The 16,235-nt window shown below is 49.4% G+C and overlaps 1 non-coding gene across 1 annotated transcript; it reads left to right on the top strand.

Moving 5' to 3' along the window:
- Positions 1–13,837: 13,837 nt before the first annotated feature.
- On the top strand, positions 13,838–13,944 carry LOC120693735. The gene has a single exon (XR_005683189.1). It is a non-coding gene; the product is annotated as a small nucleolar RNA R71 (small nucleolar RNA).
- Positions 13,945–16,235: the final 2,291 nt, after the last annotated feature.

Raw genomic sequence — 16,235 nt, 5'->3', positions numbered from 1 at the left:
ATTTGTTTGCATGTATGTTTATGTTGTGTATTGTTTTTGGCCATGTGTTCGTGAGTAGACGTTGATCCCTCTGAGGAGCCCCAGTACCAGTACCTGGAGCAGCCGTCTTCCGACCAGCAGGAGCAGTACGAGGAAGGCAAGTATAACATGAACAACCTATCACTTTTAAATACAATTTCATACTGCATTTTAATACTGTATGCCTATAAGGACTTTCCTAGCCACTTTATATCCTTTATATGTATCCTTGGGTTGCATTTTGGTTAGTTGTGCTAGGTGCCGCGCTATAATACACTTGGTCCTTTTTAATTAATTTGATTAATGGTATATGCAACTTAATTCTGAGAGTGGCCCTCTGTGTGGCTTGAGTGGCTCACTTCTCGTTAAAATTTGTTTTGTTAGAAACATGGTTTAGGGGGCCAGCACGGTGCTTACTGCCTGGTTGGCCACTCTCCATAAGGACCGGTTCATAGAGCGACAACCTGGGGCAACAGCGCTACCACAAGACTGGAATGGGATGGTCTTGGCATAATAATTAGGTCTTTTTGGTTTGGAGTAACTTACCGACGGGGCAAGGGTGGTAAGCTTCTATGTCCCTCGTACTGAGTGGCCTCGTCGATGATGCCCACTAGACCTGCTCCATAGTCGCCGATCCAACCCTCGCGGTTACTCCTTACCAACAAGATTCTTTGTAAAGGCCTCGTAGTGAGTTTGCTAGTCATCTCACCTAAGGAAGTGTGATGAACAACTAGCGTAGCTCACGACTTGTGGGTAAAGATGTGCAACCTCTGCAGAGTGTAAAACTGGTATACTAGCCGTGCTCACGGTCATGAGCGGCCCAGATCCTCCTTTTGATTAGTGGGGTTAACTCCGTCCGACGAGGGGGTGCCTCTCGGGGTTACCTTGGTGGTTTCGGTTTGGTTCTCAGTAGTAACATGATTAATCTTGATTAATTACTAGGTAACTAGGTTTATGGTAATTCATCAACTTGTAGTAAATAGCTTTAATAAAATTTTGCCAAGACTTAAAAGCTAATGCAGTTGAGTCAGCCAACCTAGAGCCTCATAGTTTGTGTTATACTTGTTGAGTACAAGTTGTGTACTCACTCTTGCCTCTTCTCTACTTTTTCCTCTTGGATACTCTACTGCTGCTCAGTTCCTGCCAACGCGAGGGAGTTCGCTCAGCGCTACCAGGACTACAAGGATTTCTAGGCATTCGTCTCCCAGTCGACGTCCCTGTGGCGCCCTACTCAGCTTCGGAGAGTTTTTATCGTATTTGTACTTCGCTTCTGTTGTATCAGACATTTATATTGTAACACCCTAATTTAATTTCCAGCATTTAATAATAAAATTAATTGGCTTTATTTAAATTTCTAAGGTTTATTGTGTTAGACTTGCATTTAATCTAATTTTGTTCCTCAAGTAATTAAAATTTTATCATAGGTTTAATTTTTTTTGTTGTTGCATCATGCTGGAGCATCTCTTTTATTTGATTGAGTGCAAGGGTTGAATTCAAATTTGAATTTGAATTCAATTCAGTTTGAGTGTGTTGGAAAAGAATAGAAAAGGAAAGAGGACCCAAACCCTTAACCCAGCCCAAACCCAGCCATCCAGCCCAACCCACCTCCTTTCTTTTCCGCGGCCCAATTGCTTCCACCCGCACCTGGCCCAGCTGGCTCTCCCCGCCCGGCCCAACTCGCCACCCCCCGCTCGGCCTGCCAGCGCTCAGCGCCCACCAGCGCACCGCGCTCCTCCCTCACCCCGCACTCACCCGGGTCCACCCGCCAGCGCCCCTGGACCCACCTGCCAACCGCAACGCACGCGCTCGCCCGACCCCGCCCCTTTCCCTCACTGACATCCTGGCCCCACGCGCCAGTTTCCTTCTTCTTCCTCGCGTCGCAACTCCCTGCCGCTGGACCAGCTGCGCCGAGCTTCCTCCTCCCTGCGCCGTGGACCAGCACCACCCCTGGGACCCCTAGTCAGTGCCTCGCCGTGCCCTCCGCTTCTAGAAGCCTCGCCCCTAGAACCAGATCAAGCCGAGCTATTGGGCGCTCCACTTCGTCCGCGCGCGCATCACGGCCGCAATCCCCGCCGCGGCGTCCACGCGGGGCACGCCTCCCCAGGATCCCCGCGGGTATTTAATTAGCATCCCGCGACCCCTCCTGCTTCCCATCTCGCTCCTCAGCCACCACCGCACTCTAGCTCGCCGCGCCGCATCTCGCTCCGCCGCACCGGGCCTCTGCGCCTCCGTGGGGCCACTGCCCTGCCGCTCCCTAGCCCCCGAGATCCACCGCACGAGCTCCGCCCGGAGGCCAGGAACAACTCCGAGCCCACCGTCGCCGACCTCAACCTCTGCAGCACCCTTCTCCGCGAACTCCACCCCGTCGCCGCCGCCGGCCCTGCACGTCAGCACAGCTCAACTTCGAGCCCCGGTGAGAATCTCCCCAGCCCCCTCGACCTTGCGCACCTGTTTCCTAGGCACTTGGGCCACTTCTGCGGCCGGACACCGCACGCCGGTGATTCCGCTGCCACGCACACCCCTTCTCCGTGGCGGCGAATCCCCTACAGCACACCCCGGTCACCCCCGAACCCGGAAAACTTACCCAGTGGATCACGCGTGAGGCGTGGAGTCCTCCCGACCCAAAAACCCATCGATTCGACCCCAGGATGGCCAATTTCGGCCATCTTCGGCGAGTTCTCCCCACGCACCGGCGCGTTTCGCCGCCGCCGGCGCCCACGAGAAACCCTGGCCGCCCGATCCGCATCCCACGCCCACAGTTAGATCGCGAAACGTTTTGTTCTGAGCCGCAGGATCGTGATCCAACGGATCATATCCGCGCGTACCCCTTCGCCCTGTCGTTTTTGCAAAAGAGACCCTGCGTTTCCTTGTAATCAACCCGCACTCTGTGGCAGTGTAAAAATATTTGCAGATCTGCCCATACTTTTACACAAACCCCCTCAAGCTTTACAAAAATCGAACCCACCGTCCAGGCCTGTAGTTTTTACGAGTTAGACCCCGGATCTAGCTGTTAATTATGTTTTAGTCCCTGGTTTTTGCAGAAAACCCCCAGAAACTCTGTTTTTGTTACAGTTAAGCCCCTAGAACTTATTTTTAGCCTAGAATATGCGTTTTAGCTCCGTTTTAAGTGTTCTTATTGTCCACGCGATCATTGTAACGCGTAGAATAGTTTTAGACTAGTTTAGTGTGCTGTTTTTATGTATTGATGTACTGTTTCTTAGTTTTTATTAGTGTTTGCTTGTATGCTTATTATTGTGCATTGTTTTGGCCATGTGTTCGTGAGTAGACGTTGATCCATCTGAGGAGCCCCAGTACCAGTACCAGTACCAGGAGCAGCCGTCTTCCGAGCACTTTGAGCAGCAGCAGGAGCAGTACGAGGAAGGCAAGTATAACATGAACACCACCTATCACTTTTAAATACATTTTCATACTGCATTTTAATACTGTATGCCTATAAGGATTTCCTAGCCACTTTATGTCCTTTATATCTATCCTTTGGTTTGCATTTTTGGTTAGTTGTGCTAGGTGCCGCGCTATAACACACTCTGGTCCTTTTAATTAATTTGATTAATGGTTTACTTGAACTTAATTCTGAGAGTGGACCTCTGTGTGGATGAGTGGCTCACGTCTCGTTAAAAGAAGGTTTTTTGTAGAAACATGGTTTAGGGGGCCAACACGGTGCTTAGTGCTTGGTTGGCCACTCTCCATAAGGACCGGTTCATAGAGCGACAACCTGGGACAACAGCGCTACCACAAGACTGGAATGGGACGGTCTTGGCTTACTAATTAGGCCATTTTGGTTCGGGAGTAACTTACCTGCGGGGCAAGAGGGGAGTCGAGCTTCAATGGTCCCAACGCTACGAGGCTGGTCTGTGTTGTCTTCTACCCCCTCGAGGTGGGCCCCATCATTGCATTGACTAAATCCTTAGCGGTTACACCTTACCAACGTGTCCTTTGTAACGGCCTCGTAGTGAGTTTGCTAGTCATCTCACCTAAGGAAGTGTGATGAACAACTGGCGTAGCTCACGACTTGTGGGTAAAGATGTGCAACCTCTGCAGAGTGTAAAACTGGAATACTAGCCGTGCTCACGGTTATGAGCGGCCCAGATCCTCCTTTTGATTAGTGGGGTTATCTCCTTCCGACGAGGGAGGTGCCTCTTGGGGTTACCTTGGTGGCTTGGTTTTGGTTTGGTTCTCAGTAGTTTCTTAATTAATTCTGATTAATTACTATGTAACTGGGTTAATGGTAATTCATCAACTCGTAGTAAATAGCTTTAATAAAATTTTGCTGACACTTAAAAGCTAATGCAGTTGAGTCAGCCAACCTTAGAGCCTCATAGTTTGTGTTATACTTGTTGAGTACAAGTTGTGTACTCACTCTTGCCTCTTCTCTACTTTTTCCTCTTGGCTACGCTACTGCTGCTCAGTTCCTGCCGACACGAGGGAGTTCGTTCAGCGCTACCAGGACTACGAGGACTTCTAGGTGTTCGTCTCCCAGTCGACGTCCCTGTGGCGCCCTACTCAGCTTCGAAGAGTTCTTTTATCGTATTTGTACTTCGCTTCCGCTGTATCAGACATTTAGTCATTAATGTAATAAATAACATTCGTATTCGCTTTATTATGTCTTTTTACGTGATATGTGCTATGATATACTGTTCATTCTGTTGTATATACGTGTGACTTGATCCTGGCACGTATATGATTGCTCGGTTTATGTTCTTTTATAAACCGGGTGTTACAAAGTGGTATCAAAGCCGTATCGACTGTAGGACGAAGCCTAGATAGAACTGGTCGAGTTTTAGGACTTCCTCTCTCCAATCCTTGTCTGCTGAAACTATTTTACTATTATACCCCTTGAATTCTATGACTTTTACTGGTCTTGCCTTGATTTCTCTCTCTGAAGAATAGTTTTCGTAGATTTTGGCCCGAATCAGTCATCTGACCACCATGAGTATTAGCTAGGTGACCCTTTTATAATAATACGATAGCACGTTCCACGACGCGTTCTGTTAGTCGAGTCGTATGTTAAACTCGGCTAAGTATTGAAAATTGACTGCTTGTTATTATGCTACATGTTTGATTTGGATTTTTGAATGATTGCATAGCTTAGTAGTTTAAATTTGTTTAAAGAAAATCACTCTTATGTTAAAGTTAAGTAATTAATAAAATGAGTTAGATCGTTAGGGGTAAAACAGTCCACTCTATCATGTCTACTTTATCATGGCTGAGTCTTTTCCACAAAGAGTTATCATATCCATCTGAATTTATTCCTGCAATATCCTTACTCGTGAAATCTTTTGTCCAAAATCAGATGGTGAACACCAGGCGTGGTTCTGACCAGCAGGGGCAGAACAACCAGGGTCAGAACACCCAGGGAACCGGGATCCCGATGCCGCCGCCTTTGACTCCGGAGCAGTACTTCCAGCTCCAGATGCAGATGATGGCCACCCTGAACAACACTGTTCAGGCTCTTCAGCAGGCTCACACTCAGCCTCCACCTCCTCCACCGCCGCAGCCTCGCGACAGGCGTGCTGAGTTCCTGAGGGGTCACCCGCCGACGTTTTCTCACACGTCCGACCCTCTTCAGGCTGACGACTGGCTCCGTGCAGTGGAGCGTCAGCTGGACATCGCCCAGTGCGATGATCGGGAGAGAGTTCTGTACGCAACAGGACAGCTGCGAGGGGTAGCTTTGGACTAGTGGGAGTCCCACCCAGTTCAGGACCACGAGGCTCTCACTTGGCTCCAGTTCCGGGAGCGGTTCCGCAGCCACAACGTCCCCGCGGGCGTTATGAAGATGAAGCAGAAGGAGTTCCTTGCACTGAAGCAGGTAATCTTAAATATAATCATTCAGCGGTTTCTTTTGAGCCAATGCCCCTTGTTCTATCCTTATGAATCTGGAGTTAATCTTTCGATATCTATCTTTCTTTGTCAATTCAGGGGACTATGTCGGACACGGAGTATCGTGATCGCTTTCTGCAGCTTGCTCGCTATGCCCCTGCCGATGTTGCGGATGACCGCAAGAAGCAGGAGCATTTCATGGAGGGCCTTGAGGACTACCTCCAGTACGCGCTGCTCAACCTCCGCTTCGACGACTTCAACCATCTGGTTGACAGCGCGCTCAACACGGAGCGCAAGTACTTGGAGATGGAGGACAAGAAGAGGAAGATTGTCCCCGTTGCTTCCGGCAGCAACACTCGTCCTCGCCTCCAGCCGCCCCAGCAGTACCGGCCTCCCCAGCAGTACCAGCAGAGGCCACAGCAGTAACCGCCTCGACAGCAGCAGGCAGGTCAGGGCCAGAGGTTACCGGCACCTCTGGCTCGTGCTCCACCAGCTCCACCAACACCGCAGGCTCCACATCCGGCAGCTCCTACCGGACAGCAGGCTCAGGGACCCCCTCGTACCTGCTTTCACTGCGGCCAGCCGGGGCACTACGCCAACACTTGCCCCCGGAAGGCGCAGGCGGGACAGCAGGGGCGCCCAGCTCAGCCCAGGGCGCCAGCACAGGGCAGAGTGAACCACGTGACGGCCGAGTCAGCGGCCGAGGCTCCTAACATGGTTATTGGTACGTTCATGGTCAACTCCCATCCAGCTACAGTGCTTTTCGATACTGGTGCTACTCATTCTTTCATCACCAAGTCATATGTTGAGGAGCATAGTTTCTTTACCACTGCATTAAGGAAGTGTCTGCTAGTCTCTTCACCGGGAGGGGAGTTCAGATCCCATATTGTTTGCCCCCGAGTCAGTGTAGCCATAAGGGGGGCAACGTTCAGCGCTGATCTGAGGGTGCTAGACACCAAGGGTATCGATGTGATTCTGGGGATGGATACTCTCGCCAAGTGGGGAGTCAGAATTGATTGTGCTCATCGGGCAGTTCACCTGACAGCATCTGATGGCCAAGAAGTGACAGTCAGTGCTTCAGAGCCTTCTGGATTTCTTCATCAGATGGAGGCTAGGTCCACGGATGGTATTCGCGTGGTGTCTGAATTCCCGGATGTCTTTCCGGATGATCTGCCAGGTATGCCGCCTGAACGCGCCATTGAGTTTTGTATTGATCTCTTGCCTGGCACAGCTCCTATTGCAAAGCGGCCCTACCGTATGGCACCTATAGAGCATGAAGAAGTCAAGAAAACTATTGATGAGTTGCTAGCCAAGGGCTATATCCGTCGCAGCTTCTCTCCTTGGGCTTTTCCATTGTTGCTGGTAGATAAGAAGGATGGCTCGAAGAGGATGTGTGTGGATTATCGGGAGCTGAATGCAGTCACTATCAAGAACAAGCATCCACTGCCCCGTATTGAGGATCTCTTTGATCTGCTTCGAGGTGCTCGTATATTCTCGAAGATTGATCTTCGTTCGGGTTATTTTCAGCTGAGGATCCGTCCTGGGGATATTCCGAAGACGGCATTCACCTGCAAGTACGGGCTATATGAGTACACGGTCATGTCCTTCGGCTTGACTAATGCCCCGGCTTTCTTCATGCATCTGATGAACATGGTCTTCATGGATTATCTGGATGTCTTTGTGGTGATTTTCATTGATGATATTCTGATCTTCTCCAAGACAGAAGAAGAGCATGAGGAGCATCTGAGACTCATGTTGCAGAGGTTGAGAGAGCATCAGCTGTATGCTAAGTTCAGCAAGTGTGAGTTATGGATTGACGAGGTTCCATTCCTCGGTCATGTTATCTCTCAGGGAGGCATTGCTGTTGATCCGAGCAAGGTGAAGGATGTGCTCGAGTGGGAGACACCGCAGACAATAAAGGAAGTCAGGTCATTCTTGGGCTTAGCTGGATATTATCGGAGGTTCATTGAGAATTTCTCCAAGATCGCGAAGCCTTTGACTTCTTTGCTGGAGAAAAATGTGGCTTTCGTGTGGACTGATGAGCGTCAGATGGCCTTTGATGAGCTGAAGAAAAGGTTGACTACGGCGCCAGTCCTGACTCTGCCAGACCAGACTAAGAGGTTCACGGTATATTGTGATGCTTCGAAGGATGGTCTTGGGTGTGTTCTGATGCAGGAGGGCAGAGTGATTGCTTATGCTTCACGGCAGTTACGTAGGCATGAGCTGAACTATCCTACTCATGATCTTGAGTTAGCCGCAGTTGTGCATGCTCTGAAGATTTGGAAGCATTACTTGTATGGGCAGCGGTGTGATATCTACACTGATCACAAGAGCCTCAAGTACATTTTCACGCAGAATGAGCTGAACATGCGGTAGAGAAGATGGTTAGAGTTGGTCAAGGATTATGACCTGGAGATTCACTATAATCCGGGCAAGGCCAATGTTGTAGCAGATGCTTTGAGCAGGAGAAGCTATGTCAACATGGCCGTGGCTTTCCAGATGCCTCCAGAGTTATGTGAGGAGTTCGAGCAGTTAAGTCTGGGCTTCTTGCATCATACTTCGAGTGCAGCGTTTGAGGCAGTACCGACTCTAGAGTCAGAGATCAGGCAGCATCAGAAAGAAGATGAGAAGCTGCAGGAGATTCATGAGTTGCTCAAGAAGGGCAAGGCTCCTCATTTCAGAGAGGATGATCAGGGTACCTTGTGGTACAAGAACCGGATCTGTGTGCCAGATGTGAAGGATCTCCGGAAGTTGATTTTGAGTGAGGCCCATGATACAGCTTATTCTATACATCCGGGCAGCACAAAGATGTACTATGATCTGAAGGAACGTTTCTGGTGGTATGGGATGAAGCGTTCAGTGGCAGAGTACGTGGCTATTTGTGACACCTGTCAGCGTGTCAAGGCTGAGCATCAAAGGCCAGCAGGTCTGTTACAGCCTTTGAAGATTCCAGAGTGGAAATGGGAGGAGATCACTATGGACTTCATTGTTGGATTGCCTCGTACTCAGAAAGGGTACAACTCCATATGGGTAGTAGTGGATCGTCTGACGAAGGTTGCTCACTTCATTCCAGTGAACACTACTTACTCCGGTGCTAGACTCGCAGAGTTGTACATCTCTCGGATTGTCTGCTTGCATGGTGTGCCCAAGAAGATCATATCTGACAGAGGGTCTCAGTTCACTTCTCGATTCTGGGAGCAGTTCCATGATTCGTTGGATACGAAGCTGCGTTTCAGTACGGCTTATCACCCTCAGACAGATGGGCAGACAGAGAGAACCAACCAAGTGTTGGAGGATATGCTGAGAGCTTGTGCCATTCAGTATGGCACTAGTTGGGATAAGTGCCTATCATATGCTGAGTTCTCATATAACAACAGCTATCAGGCCAGTCTAAAGAAGTCCCCCTTCGAGGCATTGTATGGCAGAAAGTGCAGGACTCCTCTCTATTGGGATCAGATTGGTGAGAAGCAGCTCTTTGGCCCAGAGATCATAGATGATGCAGAGCAGATGGTTCAGGCTGTGCGAGAAAATCTAAGGATTGCACAGAGCAGACAGAAGAGCTATGCTGATGGCAAACGGAGAGACCTGACTTTCAGTGTTGGTGACCATGTGTACCTGAAGGTGTCTCCGATGAGAGGAATCCGCAGATTTAATGTCAAGGGGAAGTTAGCACCTCGGTATGTGGGGCCATTCAAGGTGCTAGAGCGGAAAGGCGAAGTTGCTTATCGCCTGGAGTTACCTCTCAGCCTCTCAGGAGTTCATGATGTCTTCCATATATCTCAGCTGAAAAGGTGTCTGCGAGTACCCGAGGAGCAGGCACCACTGGATGGAGTGGATGTACAGGAAGATCTGACTTATACTGAGCATCCGGTGAAGATTCTGGAGACATCAGAGAGGGTTACTCGGAACAAGCGCATCAGGATGTGCAGAGTTCAGTGGAGTCATTACAGTGAAACTGAGGCTACATGGGAGCGAGAAGATGAGTTGAAGAAGACATATCCAGATCTCTTTTCTAGCCAGCCCAGTTAAATCTCGGGGACGAGATTTCTTTAAGGGGGTAGGGTCTGTAACACCCTAATTTAATTTCCAGCATTTAATAATAAAATTAATTGGCTTTATTTAAATTTCTAAGGTTTATTGTGTTAGACTTGCATTTAATCTAATTTTGTTCCTCAAGTAATTAAAATTTTATCATAGGTTTAATTTTTTTATTGTTGCATCATGCTGGAGCATCTCTTTTATTTGATTGAGTGCTAGGGTTGAATTCAAATTTGAATTTGAATTCAATTCAGTTTGAGTGTGTTGGAAAAGAATAGAAAAGGAAAGAGGACCCAAACCCTTAACCCAGCCCAAACCCAGCCATCCAGCCCAACCCACCTCCTTTCTTTTCCGCGGCCCAATTGCTTCCACCCGCACCTGGCCCAGCTGGCTCTCCCCGCCCGGCCCAACTCGCCACCCCCCGCTCGGCCTGCCAGCGCCCAGCGCCCACCAGCGCACCACGCTCCTCCCTCACCCCGCACTCACCCGGGTCCACCCGCCAGCGCCCCTGGACCCATCTGCCAACCGCACCGCACGCGCTAGCCCGACCCCGCCCCTTTCCCTCACTGACATCCTGGCCCCACGCGCCATTTTCCTTCTTCTTCCTCGCGTCGCACCTCCCTGCCGTTGGACCAGCCGCGCCGAGCTTCCTCCTCCCTGCGCCGTGGACCAGCACCACCCCTGGGACCCCTAGTCAGTGCCTCGCCGTGCCCTCCGCTTCTTGAAGCCTCGCCCCTAGAACCAGATCAAGCCGAGCCGTTGGGCGCTCCGCTTCGTCCGCGTGCGCATCACGGCCGCAATCCCCGCCGCAGCGTCCACGCGGGGCACGCCTCCCCAGGATCCCCGTGGGTCTTTAATTAGCATCCCGCGACCCCTCCTGCATCCCATCTCGCTCCTCAGCCACCACCGCACTCTAGCTCGCCGCGCCGCATCTCGCTCCGCCGCACCAGGCCTCTGCGCCTCCGTGGGGCCGCCGCCCTGCCGCTACCTAGCCCCCGAGATCCACCGCACGAGCTCCGCCCGGAGGCTAGGAACACCTCCAATCCCACCGTCGCCGACCTCGACCTCCGCAGCACCCTTCTCCGCGAACTCCACCGCGTCGCCGCCGCCGGATCCTGACGTCGCCGGCCCTGCACGTCAGCACAGCTCAACTTCGAGCCCCGGTGAGAATCTCCCCAGCCCCCTCGACCTTGCGCACCTGTTTCCTAGGCACTTGGGCCACTTCTGCGGCCGGACACCGCACGCCGGTGATTCCGCTGCCACGCACACCCCTGCTCCGTGCGGCGAATCCCCTACAGCACACCCCGGTCACCCCCGAACCCGGAAAACTTCCCCAGTGGATCACGCGTGAGGCGTGGAGTCCTCCCGACCCAAAAACCCGTCGATTCGACCCCAGGATGGCCGATTTCTGCCATCTCCGGCGAGTTCTCCCCACGCGCCGCCGCGGGAACCCGCCGCCGGCGCGTTCCGCCGCCGCCGCCGCCCACGAGAAACCCTGGCCGCCCGATCCGCATCCCAAGCCCACAGTTAGATCGCGAAACGTTTTGTTCTGAGCCGCAGGATCGTGATCCAACGGATCAGATCCGCGCGTACCCTTCGCCCTATCATTTTTGCAAAAGAGACCCTGCGTTTCCTTGTAATCAACCCGCACTCCGTGGCAGTGTAAAAATATTTGCAGATCTGCCCATACTTTTACACAAACCCCCTCAAGCTTTACAGAAATCGAACCCGCCATCCAGGCCTGTAGTTTTTGCGAGTTAGACCCCGGATCTAGCTGTTAATTACATTTTAGTCCCTGGTTTTTGCAGAAAACCCCCAGAAACTCTGTTTTTCTTACAGTTAAGCCCCTAGAACTTGTTTTTAGCCTAGAATATGCGTTTTAGCTCCGTTTTAAGCGTTCTTTATGTCCACGCGATCGTTGTAACGCGTAGAATAGTTTTAGACTAGTTTAGTGTGCTGTTTTAATGTATTGATGTACTGTTTCTTAGTTTTTATTAGTGTTTGCTTGTATGCTTATTATTGTGCATTGTTTTGGCCATGTGTTAGTGAGTAGACGTTGATCCATCTGAGGAGCCCCAGTACCAGTACCAGTACCAGCCGTCTTCCGAGCACTTTGAGCAGCAGCAGGAGCAGTACGAGGAAGGCAAGTATAACATGAACACCACCTATCACTTTTAAATACATTTTCATACTGCATTTTAATACTGTATGCCTATAAGGATTTCCTAGCCACTTTATGTCCTTTATATCTATCCTTTGGGTTGCATTTTTGGTTAGTTGTGCTAGGTGCCGCGCTATAACACACTCTGGTCCTTTTAATTAATTTGATTAATGGTTTACTTGAACTTAATTCTGAGAGTGGCCCTCTGTGTGGATGAGTGGCTCACGTCTCGTTAAAAGATGGTTTTTTGTAGAAACATGGTTTAGGGGGCCAACACGGTGCTTAGTGCTTGGTTGGCCACTCTCCATAAGGACTGGTTCATAGAGCGACAACCTGGGACAACAGCGCTACCACAAGACTGGAATGGGACGGTCTTGGCTTACTAATTAGGCCATTTTGGTTCGGGAGTAACTTACCTGCGGGGCAAGAGGGGAGTCGAGCTTCAATGGTCCTACGCTACGAGGCTGGTCTGTGTTGTCTTCTACCCCCTCGAGGTGGGCCCCATCATTGCATTGACTGAATCCTTAGCGGTTACACCTTACCAACGTGTCCTTTGTAACGGCCTCGTAGTGAGTTTGCTAGTCATCTCACCTAAGGAAGTGTGATGAACAACTGGCGTAGCTCACGACTTGTGGGTAAAGATGTGCAACCTCTGCAGAGTGTAAAACTGGTATACTAGCTGTGCTCACGGTTATGAGCGGCCCAGATCCTCCTTTTGATTAGTGGGGTTATCTCCTTCCGACGAGGGAGGTGCCTCTCGGGGTTACCTTGGTGGCTTGGTTTCGGTTTGGTTCTCAGTAGTTTCTTAATTAATTCTGATTAATTACTATGTAACTGGGTTAATGGTAATTCATCAACTCGTAGTAAATAGCTTTAATAAAATTTTGCTAACACTTAAAAGCTAATGCAGTTGAGTCAGCCAACCTTAGAGCCTCATAGTTTGTGTTATACTTGTTGAGTACAAGTTGTGTACTCACTCTTGCCTCTTCTCTACTTTTTCCTCTTGGCTACGCTACTGCTGCTCAGTTCCTGCCGACACGAGGGAATTCGTTCAGCGCTACCAGGACTACGAGGACTTCTAGGTGTTCGTCTCCCAGTCGACGTCCCTGTGGCGCCCTACTCAGCTTCGGAGAGTTCTTTTATCGTATTTGTACTTCGCTTCCGCTGTATCAGACATTTAGTCATTAATGTAATAAATAACATTCGTATTCGCTTTATTATGTCTTTTTACGTGATACGTGCTATGATATACTGTTCATTCTGTTGTATATACGTGTGACTTGATCCTGGCACGTATATGATTGCTCGGTTTATGTTCTTTTATAAACCGGGTGTTACATATGTCATTAATGTAATAAATAACATTCATATTTGCTTTATTATGTCTTTTTCGTGATATGTGCTGTGATATACTGTTCATTCTGTTGTATATACGTGTGACTTGATCCTGGCACGTATATGATTGCTCGGTTTATGTCCTTTTATAAACCGGGTGTTACACTCCATAGTCTGGTTAACCACCTGGTGTGGAGATTCCAACTTTTCCATGAGAAGATCCATCTTGGCTGCCAGCACATTGACAAGTCAATTTCATGTATTTCTTTTGCATGGGCCGGCTGCCTATTTCCCTTCCAACTCCGGTTGGAAGCAATCTTGACGATGAGCACTTTAGCTCCTGCAACATCGAGAGAGAGGAATGCCCCTCCTGCTGATGCATCCATGTGATCTTGCGATCGCTGGTTCAGGCCATGGAAGAAGTTTTGAATGATAAGACATTCTTTCATGCCTTGGTGTGGACATGCTGCAATGTATTCCTGAAGACGTTCCCAGGCTTCCGGGACTGTCTCGTCCTGGAGTTGTTCAAAACTAGAAATCCTGTTCTGAAGGGTATTGGTCTTGCCCTCCGAAAAGTATTTGACCAGAAAAGCATTGGAGCACGCATCCCAAGTGTTGAATGCTTCCTTGTAGGTGTAGAACCACGTCTTTGCTTTCCCAAGCAAAGAGAATGGGAACAGTCGAAGATGAACATTATCCATCGTAGTGCCTTTTGGGTTGATTATGCTGCTCACTTCTAGAAAATTCTGTAGATGAGCATGGGCATCCGCTGATGCCTTTCCACAGAAGGGACTTGCTTGAATCATGTTGACAAGCCCAGTCTTTATCTCAAAGCCATTAGTGCCTTGGTCATTGTTCAGTCTAGTAGGGATATGGCTATTGGACGGGGCTGAGAATTGACGGAGTGTCTTCTGAGCCATGGGTATTGAAGCTGGTGTTGTCAAACCTTGATCCTAAGAAAATTTCTTCTGATAGGACGACTATGCGTCAAATAATTCACCAAATTATTTCTGGATCAGAGTTGAAGTGATATGGTAGATCGAATTTGGTCCTGCACTACTCTGCAGAAATCATAAAGATACCGAGAGCAATGGTAATCCCGCTAAAATTAGCGGTGACAAACTAGTAAATTTTATCAAACTATTCAACGATATCTTTAGCCAATTGCTTCCCCGGCAACAGCGCCAGAAATACTTGTTGGCGTTTCTTACGCTCAATAGAATATGGATTCTGCAAGCGCACAGAATCACCACTGTAGCACTTCACCTTGGAGTATTCCAGGATATCGTATATTTCCTCAGGGAAGCACTATGGTTAAAGAGTATCGAAGAATCGAATGACAAACTTTACAAAAGATATCAACCGACTAACTTAGTGGGGGTAAGCCTGATATGATAGATAAGATAATGGCCAACGGTGACTGTCTGACACAGGAGACTCTAATCCTGAGAGAGTTAAGCAGCTGGGAGGACAACGAGCGAGAAAGACTCCTAAAACACTTCTAAAATATCGAGCTAGCCTCTCTAGACTAAACCTTGATTCTAACTAGTTATTGGGAACCTAGAGCTTACTTCGGCGGCTGGAAGAGGAATGACTTCAGAAAGGGGTGAGAGGAGAGTCCAACAGCAACCTGCAACTACTGCTATGAAAACACCCGAACGTGATGGACTACAAAGGACGGACAGGGCTGTCACCACCTGCCGCCTACCACAACGGTTCCGTGGGGTGGAACACACTTTCTAGCTAACACTAAGCTCAGACACCACGTCTGCTCTCAGTGTTAGGATTACTCTTGTAGCTAACAAGAGAAATCCCCCTCAACCTAGGGAACTAACTTGAGCCTCCCTAGTCCAGGCGAGAAAACCCGTAAGGTAAGATCCCGATAAACAAGATAGGTACAAAGCTTAAGCTAGAGAATTACTTCCGCACACAAGTAAGATAACTTGGAAAGGTAAATAAATGCGGAATGGAAAGCTAACTCAAAAAGATAAAGAAGATAACTTATATTGATAAATATCAAAGGAAAAGATACAAGAGCTTATACCCGACTTCTGATGACGACTCCGAAATACCGAGACAAGCTCGACTCGACTCTAACTCCCAGACTACCTAACCTACTCTAGAAACTAAGAATGAGAGAAGAGAGCTCCTTTTGTGTGTGTGTTGGAGTGGAGGTGTGGGTGTCCTTTTATAGCTCTTCCAAGGCGGTGCTGAAGCTAGCGCGTACACTTTATGCAAGTAGGTCAGCTGCTTAGCTTCCACGCGAAGGATGGGCTCGAGGCGTGACAAAGGAGGCCGGCCGGCCTGGGATCTACGCCAAATCTGCACTGCCTTTTCGTGGACGCTCTTGATCACTCTCGGAGGTCGGTAGTGGTTGCGTGGCTTCAACGCTGAAAATTGTAGGCCGGCCGGCCTACCCAAGGCCGGCCGGCCTGGGTTCGGCACGTCTCGGCCTCCCATTTCACCGATATCTTGATCCAAGGGTGCATGAAGTCCATAGTGGTGTTCCGGGCCAAAAGATCTCGGTAAGTGCTGCAGGTGGGCCTTTCAATCCATGTGCTAGGCCTTTCGGTCCATTTGATCAAACCAACTTTTAATCCATGGTTTAGAGGCAATGTTTGGATGTCACTACACTCCTAGATCAAAGACATAGCACATTGTGTAGAGGTGCCAGGCCGGCCAGCCTAGGTGAGGCTGGTCGGCCCGGGTTTTTCCCAGTTTCAGCTCATTTTTGGTATATTATCTCCTGAAAGCACAACTCATCCAAAACTTGTGGAACTTGTTAGAAATAAGTAAAATATGTATGGAACATGGTGTAAAGCTCATTTTATTCCCGAGATGTTGA

The sequence above is a fragment of the Panicum virgatum genome, chromosome 9N (genome assembly GCF_016808335.1).
Source record: "Panicum virgatum strain AP13 chromosome 9N, P.virgatum_v5, whole genome shotgun sequence".
Lineage (NCBI taxonomy): Eukaryota > Viridiplantae > Streptophyta > Magnoliopsida > Poales > Poaceae > Panicum > Panicum virgatum.
This window is presented reverse-complemented; position numbering and strand designations above follow the sequence as displayed.